This window comes from Chamaea fasciata, unplaced genomic scaffold (genome assembly GCF_029207755.1).
Source record: "Chamaea fasciata isolate MVZ Bird 193981 ecotype frontalis unplaced genomic scaffold, bChaFas1.0.hap1 SCAF_39, whole genome shotgun sequence".
Classification (NCBI taxonomy): Eukaryota; Metazoa; Chordata; class Aves; order Passeriformes; family Sylviidae; genus Chamaea; species Chamaea fasciata.
In genome coordinates this window covers 2,194,135-2,213,254 of record NW_027094124.1, presented here as the reverse complement: position 1 = coordinate 2,213,254, position 19,120 = coordinate 2,194,135, and the positions used below count along the sequence as shown (strand labels likewise).

General features: G+C 49.2%; 1 long non-coding RNA gene and 1 pseudogene across 1 annotated transcript; both read right to left on the bottom strand.

Annotated features, from left to right (window-relative positions):
• Nucleotides 1–4,797: 4,797 nt before the first annotated feature.
• On the bottom strand, nucleotides 4,798–8,838 carry LOC136303612 (forkhead box protein J1-like; annotated as a pseudogene).
• A 1,705-nt stretch (nucleotides 8,839–10,543) lies between these two features.
• LOC136303614 (uncharacterized) lies at nucleotides 10,544–13,223 on the bottom strand. The gene is made up of 3 exons (XR_010724265.1): nucleotides 13,138–13,223; nucleotides 12,796–13,015; nucleotides 10,544–12,095 (listed from the first exon to the last, which is right to left on the bottom strand). It is a non-coding gene; the product is annotated as an uncharacterized lncRNA (long non-coding RNA).
• Nucleotides 13,224–19,120: the final 5,897 nt, after the last annotated feature.

Below are 19,120 nucleotides of genomic sequence, written 5' to 3'. Positions count from 1 at the left end.
GCATATTGCCTCTTTGCGATCTTGCCCTAAGGTTCTCCGTCCAGCACTCACTTCATAGCCCAGGTAAATTACTGTTTGTCTCACCATTTGGGCTTTCTTCTGGGACACCCGATACCCCTGCAGGCCCAAGAAGTTGAGGAGGCTTACCGTCCAGTCCACACATGTTTCCTGGGTCTGGGTGGCTATTAGGAGGTTATCCACATACTGGAGCAACTGTCCTTCTCCTGGTGGAGGTTCCCAAGACTCCAAATCTTTTGCAAGCTGTTCCCCAAATATGGTGGGGGAGTTTTTGTACTTTTGAGGCAAACACACCATGTGAGCTGAGTTTTTCGTCTACTTTTGGGGTTCTCCCACTCAAATGCAAAGATTTTCTGGCCGGCTTCATGGAGAGGGAGGCAAAAGAAAGCATCTTTCAAATCTAAACCAGTAAACCAGGTTAGTTCAGGGATTAAACGAGTTAAAAAGGTGTAAGGGTTAGCAGCTACTGGATACGAGTCTTCAGTTATCTTATTAACAGCCTTTAAGTCTTGTACTAGCTTGTATGATCTCTTAGGCTTCTTCACTGGCAAGAGAGGAGTGTTAAAATCAGACTGACACTCTTTTAGTAGTCTTATCTTCAAATGTTTTCAATAATTGGACTAATCCCTTCTCTGTCTTCCTTCTTTAGGGGCTATTGTTTAACTTTTACTGGCTGCCTTCTTTCTTTAAGTTTGACCTATACGGATAGTGCATTCTTTGCCCTGCTTGGTATGTCAGAAGCCCACACCCCAGGAAACACTTGATTTATTATTTGTTTGAAATTCTCTTCTTCATTGGCAACTTCAATTTCTTTGGTTATCATCATTAAGCTTAACAGTTCTACATATTGTTGATCTTTTACCTCCAAAATAATTTTCCAATTCTTAAATACTATTTTTGTCTCCAGCTGCTCTAGCACATCTCTGCCCAAAAGTGCAGATGGAGCTTTAGGCATATATGAAAATCAATGAATTCTTCATTGTTTTTCAATTTATACTTCAATGGTTTGCAAAAAAAATAAGCTTTTTCAGATTGGCCAGTTGCTCCTTTTACCATAACATAGTCGTTGTTTACAGGTATTAGGGCCTTATTCAGCACTGAAAATGTTGCCCCTGTGTCTATTAAGAATTCTCTTTTTTTTTTTTTTTTTTTTAATGCTTTTTGATCTTATTCTAATTCTTAAGTTTCACCTGGTATTATTCTGGTACAAAAATATGCTGGCCACACTCAACTTTAGGAATTTGTACTGGTTTCTTTAAGATCTTTGAAATTTCGTTTTCCAGCAACTCAAATATTTTACTGCTGCGCGGGCTTATGGTTCCACTCTTAGGTACTAGCCACTTGTACCCTTATCGGACCCACGAGCCTTGACAGACTGCACCACGAAGCACAGTCCACTGCTTACAGTAGCAGCCCCTCCTTGGGCAGGGGAACTCTTTTGAACCAGCTTCCCAATTCTTGTGCCTCCTATTCCTGGGCATATATCAAAATCAACACAAGAGAGAAAAAACAACAAAACGAAACAAAAACCAGTTTGTTGACTTTAAAAAGGAAAAAGTTAGCTGTACTTTCAGCTGTTGAGGAAAGAATTATGGTTAAAAAGCAAAAAAGGAAAAATCAAAACAAGGCTCGAGGCATAAAAAGCAAAACAGATGTTTTCAAACTAAGGCTCGAAGCATTACCTGTTGAGACAAGAACTTATGGTTAAGAAAAGGATAAACGTCTTTTTATTAAAGCAAACAAACGAAAAGCAAAACCAGACAAACGAAAACTTTTCCAATCAGTCAGGCACAGTTTTAGGCTCGCAAAGGAAGCAGCCAAGGTGGGGGGGAGATCCTCTATGACTCTGAATACATTCTTAAAATCCTACAGACTTCGGCCGGGACACAGCACAGACCCTCCTGCAGGAAAGGGGGGGCGGGGCTCGATCCCACACTCCCCCTTCGCTCTTCTGCAGTTGCAGCCGAGGACTACAGCACTTTGAAGATATTATCACACACTCTGGCAATTGCAAACTTCCACTTGCCAAAAATCCCTCGGCGTTTTACAAAGAGCTGGGAAACATAGCCTTAGGCTGTGAGTTCAGCCTGTTGTCTGACTACCAAGGTGACACTAAGTACCCTTGATCACCAGCTATGTCAGGCATAGATAGAAAGAGAGGGGAAAAAATCTCCTTGCCTGTTTTGTTCCTTTTTTTTTTCCTTTTTTTTTTTTTTTTCCTCTACAGTTTATTCACTCAGGGGGCTTTTCTACTGAACAACAAACTAATTGAAGTCACACTATCAGTTAAACGATCAAAACTAGCACACAGCCTTCCCGTGAGACGCCACAGCCTTCCCAAATCCCTTCTCCTTCTCAGACAGAGGTATCTCTCCGCCAATGAGCGGGGGTTTTAAAATCTCTTCCATGTTGCAGAATTTCCAAAAACACAGAGATTAGAGATTAGTAGCAGATTCCAAAATTACACAAACAGAAACGACTGCTCTACAAACTTTCACAAACCGCAGCACAAACGGTACAAAATTGATTCACAATCACAAAACCTCGGGATCGCCAAGCAGACACAGATCTGCCCGCAATACACACACACACATCCGGTGCGCGGGCCCACGACTCAAAACGGGACCCTTTGCATCTCAAAACTCAGGCTAGCCCCTCAGATTATGCTTTACCAAGGTGCACCTTTAAACTGCAAGCCGAAACCGGAGCTAGTACTGCTTTAGAACCAACAAGACCCTAGACCAGCGGCTCTGCTGCCGCCGTTGCTGCCCCGCCACTCGGGATGCAGCCACCAACTGCCAGGTTCTTTACCTGGAAACAAAACAACCATCTACGATACTCCGCGGAGTTTTTCCAAAACTCATTCAGGCCTCTGCTTTGCATAAGACGTCTCTTATGACTTACAAGCTGCCTCTATTCAAAGGTACCTGTCTTCAGTATTTGTTCTTTACTTTATTTTTTAAACATACCTTTTTGTCCGTAGTTCCAGCAGGCTCTGGTCTGTCTCCGGAGGCGTCAGGGGGTCGCAGGAGCCTTCTACCCAGAAAATCCTGGGGGGCGCCCAAAAGGGTCCTAGACCCTGATGGCCCCCTCAGCGAGAGAGAGCAGGCTCCTGCCTGGCTCGCCATAATGAATTATTAAAAAAATATGAATATCGCCCTAATGCCGATATCCAACTATGACGGACAAAAGACTCTCTAAGAGTTTAAAGTTAGAAAGTGTATGTTTAATTACGATGCCGGGCAGCCTGCGGGATAGCTCCCAAACACACGCGCGCTCACAGAAGATCACAGGGTCTTTTTATCTACAGAAGTATTGAATACCCAAAACACAAATGTATATTCATGACTTTAGTGCATCCCATTCCCCGCTTCGTATGGTAATTAGCCAAAAGCTATTAAGCGTGCGTGGTTTGTTCTTTGAAATGGGTCGGTGGTCTTTTTTATGGGGCGGGGTCTCAAAATGATGAAGTAAGTGAGTCTTCTTTGCTTTGACTTTTTAACCTTTTAGTGTTGCGTGACAACTGAATCCTGTTTTCCCAGGAGTATTTGATTTATGAATTCATTGTCCTTCTTGAAGCCTATTGATTAGTCAGAATACACAAACATAAGTTGACAGGCCCCATGATTTATCAGTTCCTTAAATCCAGCTTCTGCTTATCAAAAGGGAAGTGTATCTGTCTTACTTCAGCAATATCTGGTTCAACTAAAATCTTTAATTCTTCAAAATGAATGTTTCAGGAATGGAGCTGGAGCACCGGGAGAGGCTGAGGGATGTGAAGGGGCTCAGGAGGGACCTCCGTGGTCTCTACAGCTCCCTGACAGGAGGGGGGCAGCCAGGTGAGGGTCAGGCTCTGCTCTCGGGTGACATGGTGAGGCAGAAAGGCTCCCAGAGGAGGTTTAGGTTGGATCTGAGGGAAAATTCCTCCTGGAAAAGGCAGTCTTGGCCCAGGCTGCCCAGAGCAGGGGGACTCCCCATCCCTGGGGGGGTTTCACAGCTGTGTGGATGTGGCACTTGGGGACGTGGCCAGGGGTGACCACAGCCTTTTCCAACCTCAGCCATCCCCTGATCCCTTTGGGACCAAACACCAAAAACTCCGGGTTAAATTGTGCCTCCCCACCCCGGGGGGCTTTCCTTGGCCTCTCCCCCCAGCCTGCATCCTGCCTGCCCTGCTCTTCCCTCCCTGGAATCCTCCCCCTTTTCCTCTCCCCAGGTGCCGGACGGAGCCCCCCCTTCCCCCCGGCAGGACTCTGGGGTGAGTGGTGACCCCCCCCGGACACTCCCTGACCCCCGTGTCCCCATCCCTGCACCCCAGACCCCCCCTCACCTCAAACCTCACTCCCCCCATCCCCCCCCCGCTCGCCGGGGCAGCGGAGAACGCGGGGGCGGGTGGGATTTGAGGGGGCCGAGCTGGGAGGGGTGGGGGACAGGGCAGGGGGGCGCCGGGGAGGTGAGGGGGGCAGAGCAGGGGGGCATTGAGGGGGTCAGGAGGGGCCTGGGGGGGGCAGGGGGCGCTGGGAGGTATGGGGGGGGGCACTGGGGGGCTGGGCACAGCGGGGACGGGGGAGGCACAGCGGGGACAGGGGGGCGCTGCCCGTGTCCCCCCATCCTGTTCAGGTCCTGTCTCCCCCCCACGCCCCCGGGTCCCACCCAGGAGGGGAAGCAGCATCTTATCTTATCTTATCTTATCTTATCTTATCTTATCTTATCTTATCTTATCCTATCCTATCCTATCCTATCCTATCCTATCCTATCCTATCCTATCCTATCTAATGTAGTCTAATCGCCCATCTCTACGAGAGATTTAAAGGGGTCGTCCACAAAGTCCATGACATCCGTGTTGGGCAGCGAGGCCTGGATGTTTTCAGCCCCTTGCTCCAGAAGGCTGCAGCTGGGGAGGAGATTCTCCAGTGTCTCCTTGTTCCAGGCAACCTCCAGGAAAGCCGCGGCCGTCAGGTTTTCATCCAAGCCCGGCGTGGTGAGGCCGGGCTCGGCGGGGATTTGCTGCTGCTCTTGCTCCCCTGCCGGGCACAGGGGCAACACTTCAGCCAGGGTGGAAGGTGGCAGCTCCAGGTTGTCGAGAGCGAGGAAATCTTGCTCCAGGGAGGGGCTGAGCAGAGCCTCCCAGTCAATGCTGCCCATCAGTGCGGTCAGCTCGTGCGGCTCTTCGGGGTCGCCCAGGGCATCGCTGGGCAGGCAAGAAGCCTCGGCCACCAGGGCTGTGGGGCAGGGCTCTGGGAACTGCTCCGGGAACTGTTCTGGGAACTGCTCCGGGACCTGCTCTGGGAACTGCTCCGGGACCTGCTCTGGGAACTGTTCTGGAAACTGCTCCGGGACCTGCTGCGGGAGCTGCTGCGGGAACTGCTCTGGGACCTGCTGCCCCTCCTCGTTCCCCATGGGATCGCTGTAGAGGTTGCTCCCAAACTCCTCGAACTCTTGGAGCGGCTGCTGCAGCTCCGCGCCCACCTCGAGGCTGCCATGGGCCGGGCTGGGCGCACGCTGAGCTGCTGGCTGGGCTCCCTTGCTGGAGGCTGGCGGGATTTGCTCTGGAAACGCCCCGCGGCCCTCGGAGCTGCTGCTCTTGGGCCACTTGGCGTATTGAGGGTGAAACTTCCAATAGGCGCCTCTGCCCGGCTCCCCCTTGTCCCAGGGAACTTTGACGAAGCGCTTGTTGACGCACAGGTTGTTCCGGATGGCGCTCTAGATGCAAAAGAGAACAAACCCCAGGGTTGAAGTCCTGCCAACGGCTCCTACCTGCCAGCTGGGATGAGCGCGGCAGAAGTAGCTGAAGTTTTCGCGGATCCACTTGCAGATGGCGGCCAGGGTGAGCTTGGACTTCCCGCTGGCTTCCATGGCCGTGCAGATGAGGGTGGCGTAGGAATAGGGCGGCCTGACGTGCGGGTTGGTTTTGTAGTCGACGTCCTCGGCGGGCGGAGGGGGCCTGGGCACGGTCTGGGGCAGGGACGCAGTCACCTCGCCTGCGCTGGAGGCGGAGGAGGAGGACGCGGCCGTGCTGGGAATGTCGAGGAAGTCGCAGAGCTCCTCGGAGGTCAGGGGAAAACCCGGGCTCTGGAAGTCCACCAGGCTCACCAGATTCTCCCAGATGCTGCAGCGATCATTGGGATCCTCGGAGATGGGAGGCAGGCCGAGGTCGGCGCCCGTGAGATTAACCAGCCACAGCATGTTGGGCTCCTCGCGGCGCTGCTGCTGCTGCTGCTGCTCCTGGCTGGAGCTGGATTGCTCCTGAGCCTCGAGCACGGGGCTGGGGCTCGCCATGGCCTCGGCGCCGGGCAGGGCTCACGTGGAGGCAGAAAATGCACGGGGCAGATGCTGCAGGGAGAAGAGGCAGAGGGTTGAGGTTCAGCGAGAAGCAGCACCCGGACAGCGCCGGGTGTCCCCGGTGCCGCTGGGTGACACACGTCCCCGGGGCGCTGGGCGCGGGAGCCGCAACGTCCGCCCCGGGGGGGAGCTTTAGCAGCCCCGAGCCTCGGGGAAATTCCCTCGAAGCCTCGCGTCCCCGGGCCCCCCAAAGCCAACCCCGCCCAGTGCCCGGCGAGGTTTTGGCCGCAGAAAGAACGAAAGAAAATCAACATCCCCTCCCCGCCCTCAAACAACACGAATCCAGTCCTGCCCTCCCACCAAGCAAGGCGGTTTCTCACACCTGCCACGGGTCAGGACGGCACCTCAGAGTCCGACACCTCCACCCTACGGACCCTAAACCACTCGTCCATCCCCTCCCGCCCCATACTATCCCATCCCCGCTCCCTTCGCTCTGCTGCTGTTCATCATTCCCCCTGCCTCCGGTCCCCCAAACTAACCCGGAACAGGGATCCACCCCAAGCGCGGCGTCCCTCGGAGCGACCCGGCGGCTTCAGCCTTGGGGAAATGCCGTGCGGGGGACGCGGCCTTGGCTCCGGCCTTGCAAAGCCGGGATGCCGGCGCTGCTTTTGGGCCAGGAGACCGAGAAACGGAGAGAGTCAGAGTGCGGCCGGAGCGCAGCAGCTGCCGCTGTGCGGGCTGGAGCGGCTCTGGGGCAACGGCAGCGCTGCCGAGCCTTGGGCTCGAGGGGGACGCTGCCACCAACGGGCATTTCCCTGCCCGGCTGCTGAACGGGCTCCTCTGGCGCCGTGTGGGGCTGAGCCCAGCCCCCGCCGCTTCCCGCAGCCCCTCGAGGGCAGCCCCCTGAGCTTCACAACTCCATTTCCGGCCATGTGGGCATGGTTTATTGACGCCGTGGGGGGAGCTTGATGCTGATTGGGCCGTAGGGGTGGGGCTGCTCCACTTGCAGCCAATGAGCGACACCGAGGTCTGGGGGAAAGGGGGCGGGGCTTCAGTGGGCAGAATGTAAGTGGGAAGTGAAGTGGGAGGAGCTTAAAGGGGTGGGGTTATAGCAGGGATAATGAAAGTGGGCAGGGCTTGTGTGAGCGGGGCTTAAAGTGGAAATAGGCGAGGCTTAAAGGTAAAGGGGTGGGGCTTAAATGGGTGTGGCCAAACGGGAGTGGGCGTAAAATCGGGTTGAGGAAAGTTGGCGGGGCTTCAGTGGGGGGGGGTTGAATGACAAGTGGGCGTGGCGTAAAGTGGGTGGGGGATAATGTGGAGGGAAATCAGGAGGTGGGGCTTAAAGCATGGTTGAAGGGGAAGTGGGCGTGGTTTAGGAGAAAGGGGCGTGGCCAAAGCCCACTCAAGCTCGGCCACCGGGGGCGTGGCCATCCCGGCTGAGGATGGCGCCAAGCTCCGCCCCTTCCGGGGGCTGGGCGTGGTCAAGGAGCAGCCTGGGAGGGGGAGGAGGAGAAATTTGGGGAAAAATTCCCAAAATTCCCCGAAAAATTGCGAAAGTTCCCAAAAAATTCCCCCCAAAATTAAAACATTGTAATTAAAAGATCAGGAAAATCAGGCAAAGTTTGGAGAAATTTTGGCCAAAATTTGGGAAAAATTTAATTCAAATTTCATTAAATTTCAATAATTTGTTTTTTAAAATTTGTTAAAAATTGATCCAAAGTTCTGACTCAAAAAATCGCGAAAACTTTCTCCAAAAACACCAGAACTGAACTTGACCAAAATCATCCCGAAAAAGTTTAACAAAACATTCCCTAAAATATTCCAGGAAAATCAGGAAAAAATTCCCGAACTTTTCCCCGAGTTTTCCCAAAGTTTTGATGGTTTTGGGATGAATTTTTGAAGAATTTTGATTCAATTTTTTTACCAAATTTCTACAAATTTTTTTCTTCACAATTTTTCCCCCAAATTTTCCCGATTTTTTCCCAAAATTTTGATGAATTTTGGACAAATTTTAAAACAATTTTGACAAAATTCCAACAAATTTTCACCGACCCCCCCAAAGGATCTCCAAAAAATCCCAAAATTCTCCCCCAAATCCCAAGAAACTTGGAACAATCCCCAAAAATCCCACAAATTTCCCCAAATTCCCAAATTTCGCCCTCAAAATTTCAGGATTTCACCTCGAGATCGAGCGTCGGTGGCTCCGGAACTTCCGGGACGACCTCGGGGGGCGGGGCCGGAAGGGGCGGGATGGTAATGAGGGAGAGAAGTCGTGACATCATCAGGACACGCCCCCTTGACATTCTCACCCTGAGCTCATTTTGTGTTTAAACGCTGTCATGTCCTTTTTAAACCACGCCCACGTCCAGTTTTCACGCCGCCAACTTCCTGTTGAAGCTCCTCCCACTCATTAGGGACAATTAAAATTGCCAGAATCTCAATGTCCGGATTTCTCCGCCCACTTCCAGTTCAAAGCCCCACCCATTTCCTGTTTACACGCACACACTTCCGGTTTAAGCTCCACTCGCTGTTGGCCGCCATGTTGGTTTTTTCACCGTTTTATTTTATACATTCTCTCCAGAATTTCTCAATAATTTTACGATTCCTTTGGGAATTTCGCCCCATCTTTGGTCTTGGCCTCGCCCCCGAGTCTCGTTTGGGGCTCTGGCTCCTCCCACTTCCGTTTTAGGCCCCGCCTCTACGTGGGCTCCTCCTCCAGCGGCTCCAGCGAAAGCTCTGAGGAGGAGGAGAGGCAGAATTAGCGAAAAATTCCCAAAAAATCCCAAAATTTCCCCAAAATTTTCTCAAAATCCCTCAAATTTCCAGACATTTTCCTGATTTTCCTGAAATCCCCCAAAATTTTCCCCCAAAATCCGCAAAAAACCCCCAAATCACCAAATTGCACCAAATTCCCAAAAATCTCCCAAAATCCATAAAAATTCTCCAAAATTTCCCCCAAATCCTCCAAATTTCCCTGGAAATTCCCGATTTTCCTGAAAATTTCCCAAAATCCCTCAAAATTGTTCCAAAATTTCCCCAAAATTCCCGAAATTTTCCAAAAAATCTCCAAAATTTCCCCAAAATGTCCCAATTCCCAAAAATTCCTCAAATAATCTCCCCAAATCTATTAAAATTCCCCCAAATCTTCCAAATTTCCCCAAAAATCCCCAATTTTCCCTAAAATTTCCCCAAATTACATAAAACCACCAAAATTCCCCCAAATTATCCCAAAATTCCCCAAATTTTCCCCAAAATTCCTGATTTTTCCCCAAATTTTTCCCTAAATTTTCTCAATTTTGGACCCAAATTTTCCCAAATTTTCTGAAATTTTTCCCAAATTTCACCAGTTTTGACCCAAGTTTCCCAAATTTCCACCAAAACTTCCCAAAAGCTCCCAAAATCCTTTAAAATTTCCCATGTCCCCCCAAATTTCCCAAATTTCCACCAAAATTTCCAGAATTTTTCAGAAATTTCCTAGTTTTTGGCCCAAATTTTTCAAAATTTACAATTTTCCCCCAAAATTTTTCCAAATTTCTCCATTTTTACCCCAATTTTTCCCAAAATTACCCCAAATCCTCTAAAATTTCCCATGTCCCCCCGAAATTTCCCAAATTTCCACCCAAATTTCTCCAATTTCCCCATTTTTTACCCAAATCTGAGGGATTTCCCCCCATTTCCTCACGTGGGGGGAGGGGCAGCTCCAGCTCCGGCGCCTCCTCTGCGGCAGGAGGGGAGGGGAGAGAAAAAGTCACAGAAATCGTCAAAATTGACCCAAAATTGACCCAAAATGAACCAAAATGTACCAAAAATGATGAAAAGACACAAAGTCGTTCAAAATTGACCCAAAATTGACCCAAAATGGCCGAAAAATGACCCAAAAATATTCAAAAATGAGTCAAAATTGTCCAAAATTGACCCAAAAGGAGCCAAAACCACCCAAAATGATAAAAAAGATCAAAAATGTCAAAAATGTCCAAAATTTGGCCCAAAAGGAGCCAAAAATAAGCCCAAAAAAAAAAGATCAAAAAATTGACCAAAATTGACCCAAAAAAATGAGGAAAATAAAGGTGAAATGCAATAGGCGAGCAGGGGCCGGCGGCCAGCACGGAGGGGCAGAACCCCGCAGCACCGCTCGGAGCCCCTGCCTACAGCAAGAGGCACTCGAGGGCAACAAGAAGAGTCTTGGTGGGGGCCAGAACAGTCTGCAGACAGTCCAGCTGCTTCTAGCCGAGTGTTCACACCCCTAAGTCACCCAGATGTCTGATCAATTATCCTTCTCTGTGCTGCCAAATTCAGGTCCCTTGTTTTGTGTACAACGCAAACAGTACCTGCAGTAAGACGGATTCTCCCCACACTCCCCTTTTTGATTAAAGTAGCTAAAGCATTGCTATTGTAAATGTACATTGACTCTTTTTTACATGGCAATAGGAAGTTCAAGTATTTAATAAAAACCTGAAGTATGTATTTACACGGTGATCTGATCAATTGATTTTGGTCAAAAGGTGATAGATACAGAAACTACACATTTACTGCTGGAATAAAGATATTTCAGATCCTGTACATTACTTATCCTGGAATTCAAATGTGAACATGATGTTGTGACTAAACCAAACCTTGTCACTCTTCCCCCATCACCCTCTCAGCCACTGAAGGACTAAGCAACAGTTTTCAGTTACTTTGACCAATTAATTCTTCACGACAGTAAAATCAAGGAGTCGCACAGATTTCTGTGCCACTTTCACAACAATAGATTAGAATCCCATTTAGATCTATTTCTTATTTCTTACCAATATTGTCGCTAGTTAGTCTAGTCACAGCTAATGAGAAAGTTTCATTAGCTTCCAGCTGTCTTTGAAAACAGATGTAATCATCATGTGTGCATATACTTACATAGATTTACAATGGGCAGCTTAAATTCCTTCAATGCTGTTAGTGATGCAGAAGCCCAGAGAACTTTATTAACCAATTATCTGGTATCAAACTTCTTTTGATCCGCATGTCTAAGGATCAAGGGTTTACAAGATTTGCTGAACTGCCATTGGTTTCAACTAAATGAACTCAAGAACTGAATCAGAACACTTTCAAATTCTCCTTAGTTTTACTGTTGTTTCACTCCTCTGGAATAAAGAAATTGACCAGTTGAATGTTAATCTAAAGCAAAAAATATGCAATATTATGGCCACCACTTAAAACCCAAACTTTTGTAATAAAGCATTATTCCATGCACATGTCAAAAATGCTTAATCAACCCAAAGATCAGAAATAATATGCAAGAAAGGAAATAAACATCTGAAAGCCTTTAAAGCTCAGTAACACTGGATATGTTCAATAGCAACTAAGACATAATTGGCTTTATTTTTTTTTCAAGCTCCATCATTAAGAGACTGATTAATTACACAGTGCAGAAATTAAAATCTCATGGCAACTCACTCCAAACAGTCTGCACTGCAAAGCATCTGTAATTCAAATAGAAGTTTCAGATAAATGTAGTGTGCAGTGAATTCCAGCAGTACCTCAGGCTCTGGGGTACTGGGTAGACGGAACCACACAGATGCCAAACCCTGCTGATCTCTCACACAAGTGAGCCTGTGTGGCCAAAGGCTTCTTTTGCAAAAACCCAGATGCTTGTGCTGGCAGGCAGAATGCAAAACACAGTGGTCTGTAGCACCTGCCTCTTCTGCATCTTCACATTGGTTAGTCCCCAGAAGTTTTAGTTATGTCTGCTTTATTCTCTGTTCCAGTTCATGCTTGTGTTTAATAAGCCGTTCTATTTCTGTTCCTAAAGTTTGCAGGTTTTCCTTCGTGGGAGGGAAAAAAATGATAAGTTATACAGGGAAATTAATCCATCAGCACAAAATACACTAATAAGTCAAAATTAGTGTTTATGTCAGCAGGTTGATACTTTCAAGTATCCAGAACAAATGCAAATTATCAGAGTCAGAAAAAAACCAAACTCATTTCAATAAAAAACTCAAAGCTCTTGGCAAGTCCTTTTTTGCAGTTACCAGTACTCCACAGGATGCCCAGAAGGTAGAATGCTAGTTCCCCTAAGCATTTAAGGGAAATGATGATTACAGGAAGAGATCTCCAGCTTGTGCACAACCCTGCAGCCCAGCTGGCAGCCTGCACACCATTTTCCAGCCTGCCAGCTCTCCGTGGCAGCAGAGGTGCTGCCCCAGCAGCTCAGGAGGGCCAGGCAGGCAGAGCCCATGCTCCTGGTTCCACATGCCCAGGGGAGAGCATGGAGAGACCCTGCCCTGCTGAAGGCACAGGCACTCCAGGTCTTACCTCAAGCAGCAGCCCATTAGTGCAGCATACTCTGAGGGTACCAAACTGGAGGAACATGGCATCATGTCACGTAACTCCCCGGTTAACCTCAATGCTATCAGTGGCACCAAATCACAATGAGCTGACTTCTGAAAAGCCTTTCACAGCATGCAGTGAAGGAAGCATCTAAGAACCACAAGAATGTGCACAAGAACTGGCACAGCTACTCACTTTCAATGTAATATTCTTCAGGAATGTATCTTCTAACACAGCCTGAAGCTTCCTGTTTATCTCTAAGGAGAGCTCCAAGGTGAGCCCACTGTCTGCAGGGTGAGATGTATACAGAGATGCCATAATCCCACCACGCCTGCTCAAGTGAACTTTGTTGAAGTCAGAGGCCTCTGATGAGAGGGTTCCAGCCTCTTCCCTCAAAATATAGCTCTGAATAATTCTGGAGGATAAAAAAATAAAAAAACCAACATCATAGCATTGCAAGGCAGAGAAGAGTCTGATGCTGAAATAACTTTAGATTCCTGACATGAGTAATTTTACTTTCAAGCAGTACTGTATTACCAAAAAAAAGCAGTAAAAGTTTACTCCTGCAATTTCTATGCCAGAGGAAAACCTGGGATACCAGTAGTGATACAGGAAATGCTGGCAAATCAAGAGACTACAATGTGCAGCATTGACTTATTTAAAAGTATTCTGAAAAGATACTGGGACAAGAAAGATCTTTCTGGTAAAAAGTCTACTTTTCTTTGCTGAAGGACTCCAGACACGGAATCTTAAGCTTTCTACACATGAGAAAAAAATTACAAAGTCACTTCTCAAGAGTTTAGGAGGGGCTGGTTCAGCTCAGCCTTGCTGATAAAGCAATTTGGGTTTTCCCTCATCAATCTGTTTCATTAACTACAAATGCAGAATTGGAGAAGTTGTTGGATATTTTTGCGTTTTTCTGCAGCTGGCGGCAGGAGACTTTGCTCAGACTGCGGGTTGGGGCTGTCCAGCCTGGAGAAGAGAAAGACCTGGGGAGATTTCACTGGGGCCTTCCAAGACCACAAGGGAGCCTGAAAGAGCTGCAGAGGGACCTTGGACAAGGACCTGGAGTGCCAGGACAAGGGGCAATGGCTTTAAACTACAGGAGGAGAGATTTAGATGGGATCTTGGGAAGGAATTCCTCCCTGGGAGGGTGGGGAGGGCTGGGCTGGAATTCCCAGAGCAGCTGTGGCTGCCCCTGGATCCCTGGGAGTGTCCAAGGCCAGGTTGGAGCCCCTGGGACAGTGGGAGGTGTCCCTGCCCGTGGCAGGGTGGGGCTTGAAGGTCCTTCCACCCCAAATTCCATGATTCCAACCCAAAGATAACCTGGATTGGAGGCAGCAGTGCCTGGGGGCTAAAGCACCTTCCCAGCTGTTATCAGAACAGGAGTTGCAGACATTTTATCCCTGGGTTTTCTTCATTGTCCCTCAGCTGGGAGGTGATGGGAACGACCAGAAGGAGCTTCCCCAGGACTTGGGAGTGGGACACTGGGAAGGGGACACTGGGAGTGGGACACTTTGGGAACGGGATACTTTGGGAGTGAGACACTGGGAATGGAACACTGGGAGTAGGAGACTGGGAATGGGACTCTTTGGGATACTGTGGGAATGGGACACTTTGGGAATGAGACACTGGGAATGGGACATTTTGGGACAGTTTGGGAAGGGGACTCTTTGGGAGTGGGACGCTTTGGGAGTGGCACTTTTACAACCACTATTGGCTTTGTGGTTTATCCTGAGACAACAGACCCAACCATAAATTGTCACTTCAGGGCCAGCATTTAGTGCCAGCTCAGGGAAATGCAGGGTGGTTGTGGCAGGTATTAAACACCCCCAATAAATCCTGGAGGAGGATCCCAGGGTAACAATGCCTGCTTGCCAAATCTGTTTGCAGAGCGCACAAAAGCAACGAGGAAAACATTGCAACAGCACAAAGGTTTTCTCACAGCTCCACCCAGGCTTCTGCCTCAGCAAAGCTGATTGTTGGTGCTTTTCTTCCAGCCCCAAACTGGGATTGAGCCAGGCCCTGCATCCATTGGGACTGGGATGCTGTGGCTGTAGGATAAACCCCCAGCCAAGCCCCGCAGGGAGCCATTTATCCTGTTTGGAGCCCGTTTATTTTTCCTCCTTCCCCTGAAGATGTGTGTGAGGAGCAGAGATTCAGCCAGGCCCTCTTCCCAGGCCCATGGGATGTGTGTTTCTTTCCCATTTCCTGGAAGCGCTCGGTGTTTGGGGAAGGTTGCTGGGCCACGAGGAGCTGCTGGACACCATCCACAGCCCCTCTCAGGCATTTTCTGCTGGGTGGGACTCCCTGAAAATCCCTTCAGCTTTGTAGGGAAAGCACTTTTCCTACGGGGCACACAGGGTGTGAGGCTGGCTCTGGGAAAGAAATATTCCCAGGGAAGAAAGGCTGGGAACGTGCTGACGGCAGCACTGCTCTTTCAGGTGTCACTGTAAGAAGCTTCTAAAAAGCTCCATTTCTGCTTGGTGGGCAGAAAGTGCAGGAAAAAGTGCTGGGAATGTCCACATGGACTTCAATTAGCATCAAGCAGCATCACAAGTGGTTTCGTCCAGGCAGGAGTCACAGTCACTGTGAGGTGATGAAAACGGAGATGGGATCTGCTTGAGGCGGATGGTGCAGCGGCTGCGCACCTGCGACGTGTATCCCTCAGGGTACCTATTTCTTTAGAACACTATGAAGACTAGAGGGAATCGAAAGTCCACTGCAGTTTAGGTTGTTCTTCACGAGATTGTTCAAGTCGAGCACAGCCATTCTGTTCAGCAGACACACGGGCAGGGGCTTCTTGGAGCGCTGCTCTGGCACCCATTCTTTGGAGGAGGGGATTGCAGGAAAGAAGAAAAGAAGCTCATCAACTACTGAAGAAGAAGAGTCACTGACAGGAAGCAGTGGGTTAAGAAATGTGAGGGGGAAAAAGGCAGAAAACATGAGGTGACAAGTGTGAGAAATGGGAGAGGAAAAAGGAGGGAAGTGTGAGGGAAAAAAGGGAAGGAAACCTGAGTGGGAAAGGCTGAGAAAACTGAGGGGAAAATGGTGAAGACGTGAGTGAAAGTAGGAGAGGAAGGTGAGAGGAGGAAAAGGCAGGAAATATGATGGGAAAATTCTAAGAAACATGATCAGGGAAGGCTGAAAAACATAGAGGAAAAAATGGAGGGAAATGTGAGGGGAAGAGAGGGAGAAAATTACTGGCAGAGAGAGAGAAACAGGCAGCAAATGTGAGGGGAACATTGTGAGAATCCTGAGGGGAAAAGAGGGAGAAACCAGAGGGCAGAAAAAGGCAGAAAACATTAGGGGGAAAAAAGGGTGGGAAGTTGGATGGGAAAAGTGGCAGAAAACAGGAGTGAAAAAAGGGCACAAAATGCTAGAGGAAAAGTAGAAGCAACATGAATGGGAAAGAATGATAAACGTGAGGGGGAAAGTGGGAGAAATGTAAGAGGGAAAGCCTGGGAAACATGAGGGCAAAAGTGAGAAACATGAGGAGACAACTTGGAGAAAAATGACTGAGGAAAGGAGAAAAGCATGAGGGGAGAAAAGGGCAGGATAAGTGAGGGGAAAATTGTGAGAATCGTGAGAGAACAAAAAAGCAAGAAAAAGCGGGAAGTTGGGGAAATGTGAGAGGCAAAGTGTGAGGAAAGGGAGCTGAAAAGGGTGCAGAAAATAAGTAAAACTTGGGAGGCAAACATGAGAGGAAAACTGTGAGACTCGAGAGGGGGAAGGGGTGGAAATGTGAGAGGGAAAAGAACAGGAAACGTGAAGGGAGAAAAGGAGAGAAGGCAGGATTGGCATGACAGCTGAAATGATTCCTAACACATTCCCCCATGCATTTGCCCATTTATTGCACTAGCCCAGGGCTTCTCTGTATGTCCGTCTCCCCCTGTGCCTTGATTCCTGTTTGGAAGCAGTAGAAGTGCAGGATGTGCCCACCAGCAGGAGCTGCTCCAAGCTGGGAAGGGGCCAGGTGGTGCTGATTTCCAGAGGCTTCTGTGTCCCAGGTGAGGCCAGGGCAGGAGTGGGTTGAAAGGTGCTGCTGCTGCTCCTCTGTGCCAGAGAGCCCTGGCCGGGCAGGGCACGGCGCCCACTGCACTGCGGGCTCTTTCTCCTGCCACAGCTGGGCACACCTGGCAACAAATCATGACGACTTGTGGGGAAACCAAGGGCTTTGTGGAGGCTGCCTTGCTCTGCACACACCCGGGCCACCTGCAGCACAGAGCTTTGGCCCCCAGAAAGGCAAACCCGAGGGGAACAGCTGGAAAAGGTTTCATTTTCACCTGTCAAAAGATGACTTTATTTCAGTGCTGGGTGCGTGGGGAATCACTTTCCTAACACGTGCTCAGCCAGAAATCCCACCTACTCATTAATAACCATGGAAATAAGACCGACTCATTACTGTGCTGAAACTCACAGGCTAAACATTCCCTCAAATTAGTTGACATATTTAAATCACTTCTCAGAAGTTACTGGCAGGAGAGTAGGGCTCTCTTGAGAGTCTCGGCTGGTCATTTGGGGAACATCCCATTCCTGCAATTCTCCTCTGATGCTCAAGAGCCTCCTACAACCACTCTTTTCCCCTTGAATGCATTCCAGCTACATTCTTAGGAAGACTACTCTATTCTCAAGGCTAAGGTAGTCACTTGCACACATCAATCACTGCTCTGGAGGAATAGAGGGCTCAACAGTCTGTTAATGCAAAGGGAATTCACAATTTGTTACAGTTCAATATTTTCTCAAAACCTGCCTTCTCTGGGCATTGCTCACAAGCATTTCTTTAATTCACCTTGAAAATGTTTTTGCTGACTGAAGCCACATTGTGTCTTTCCTTCAGCAATTCAGAAGAAAAACACAAACTGCCTGCTGAAACCCTTCTGCTCCCTTCCAAATCAGTTCACTGCTCAAGCACGAGCCACAGGCTCCTGCCCGATTCCCTCTGTGAGATAGGAGGTAATATTTTGCTGCAGCTGCAGGGTTATGAGAAGAAAGAACGAAAGCTGTTGGTTCTTGGGGTTGTTATTTAGGGTTTGGGTTTGTTCTAGTTGATTTGTTGGGTGTTGCTGTGAGCTGGGAGAGGGGCCAGCGTGAAGACCAAACCAAAAGGGAAGTAGGAGAAGAGGGGAGGGGACAGAAAAGGAGGCGGTGGGGACAGAATACAAGTTTCCTATTTCCCGGCCAAAGGGAAAGGGGACACGGTTCGCCCTGGGCTGGGAAAGGCAATAAAAAGCAGCATTTTCTGTGTGTGTGTTGTGTGTGTGTTTGGCTCTTGGGAGAGGGAGATACACACCCAGCTCAGGTGAATCCATCCTAAAAAACAGTTCTCTTTGGCTTTGATGACGTTGTCACCCCATTAAATTTCATCTCAGAGTTGGTTCCTCTCTAACACCTCTCTATCTCCCAGCAGCTCAGGGCTGCATTGCACAGTGCTTGCTGTGTGCCAGAGAGCTCAAAGCAGGCTGGCCTGGCGCCCCGGAATATTTCTGCAGAACACTCTGCATTTCACTCTTTTGCTCTGGCTCAGTGCACAACTCCAGCACTGCAGGCGCTTCCTCCCAGAGCCGTGTGAGGCCCCGGCTCCTGCAGATGTGAGCTGACAAGCTGTCCCTGCCTGCCGCTGGCCTCGCTTCCCCCGGCAGAAGTGCCGTGCCTGAAGGAGGCTGCCCTGTGCCGGAGCCTGCGGAGCAGCCCGGCTCCCTCCCCTGTGCCCAGAGCGCTGCACACACTGCTCACCTTGGCCAGGAGTTAGAGGGCAGCCGGCACAAGGGTGGCAATCCTCAGCCAGGCCTGCAGCCCTCGCCTGTGGTTTGCCTTTCTCTGCTCCTGTGCACGCTCCGGACGGCCGATGCCACCGGTCTGTGCTGCGCCCAGCACGGCCACGCTTCCCCTCGGGAGAGCCTTCCCCACTTTCCAACTGTACCAAAGAAGCCATCAATGTCACTCTCCACCTCTAAGAAAAAACTGACACTTCAGAAGAAAATGTTGAGCTTTGTCAGAGGCTCAGAAGGAGGGGAATCTTTGAAAGGAGTTGAGGTTTCACAAACTTTATTTCCAATCCTATGCTACTATCCTACTCCACTGTCCTAGCTGCAATCCTACTCTACAGTCCTATTCTACAATCCTTCTCTATACTGGTGTTGGAGAAAACAGTTGTCTGATTCCTGTCTCCTCCTTCCACTCTTTCACTGAAGTGATCAGTGGCACCAGGCTGGACACAGGCTTGGCTGATGTTACAAATGGATGCTGCAGAAAGAAAAAAAAAAAAAACAAGAATGAACCATTACTTTGCAAGCTAAGAGCCTCAAAGGCAGGGCAATATTTTTCAAAGGAAAAGGAGATTGAATCAGAGTACGTCTAAGGAGCAACAGTGGGGCCACATTGGCACAGCTTGCTGCAAGAGCTGCTATGTGCCCCAGGCCTGGAAATATCTCCGGTCTGAGCATCCTGATCTCTTGAAAGAGGTCCCTGGTCATATTGCAGGGCACTTGGAGCAGATGACCCTTACAGGCCCTTGCCA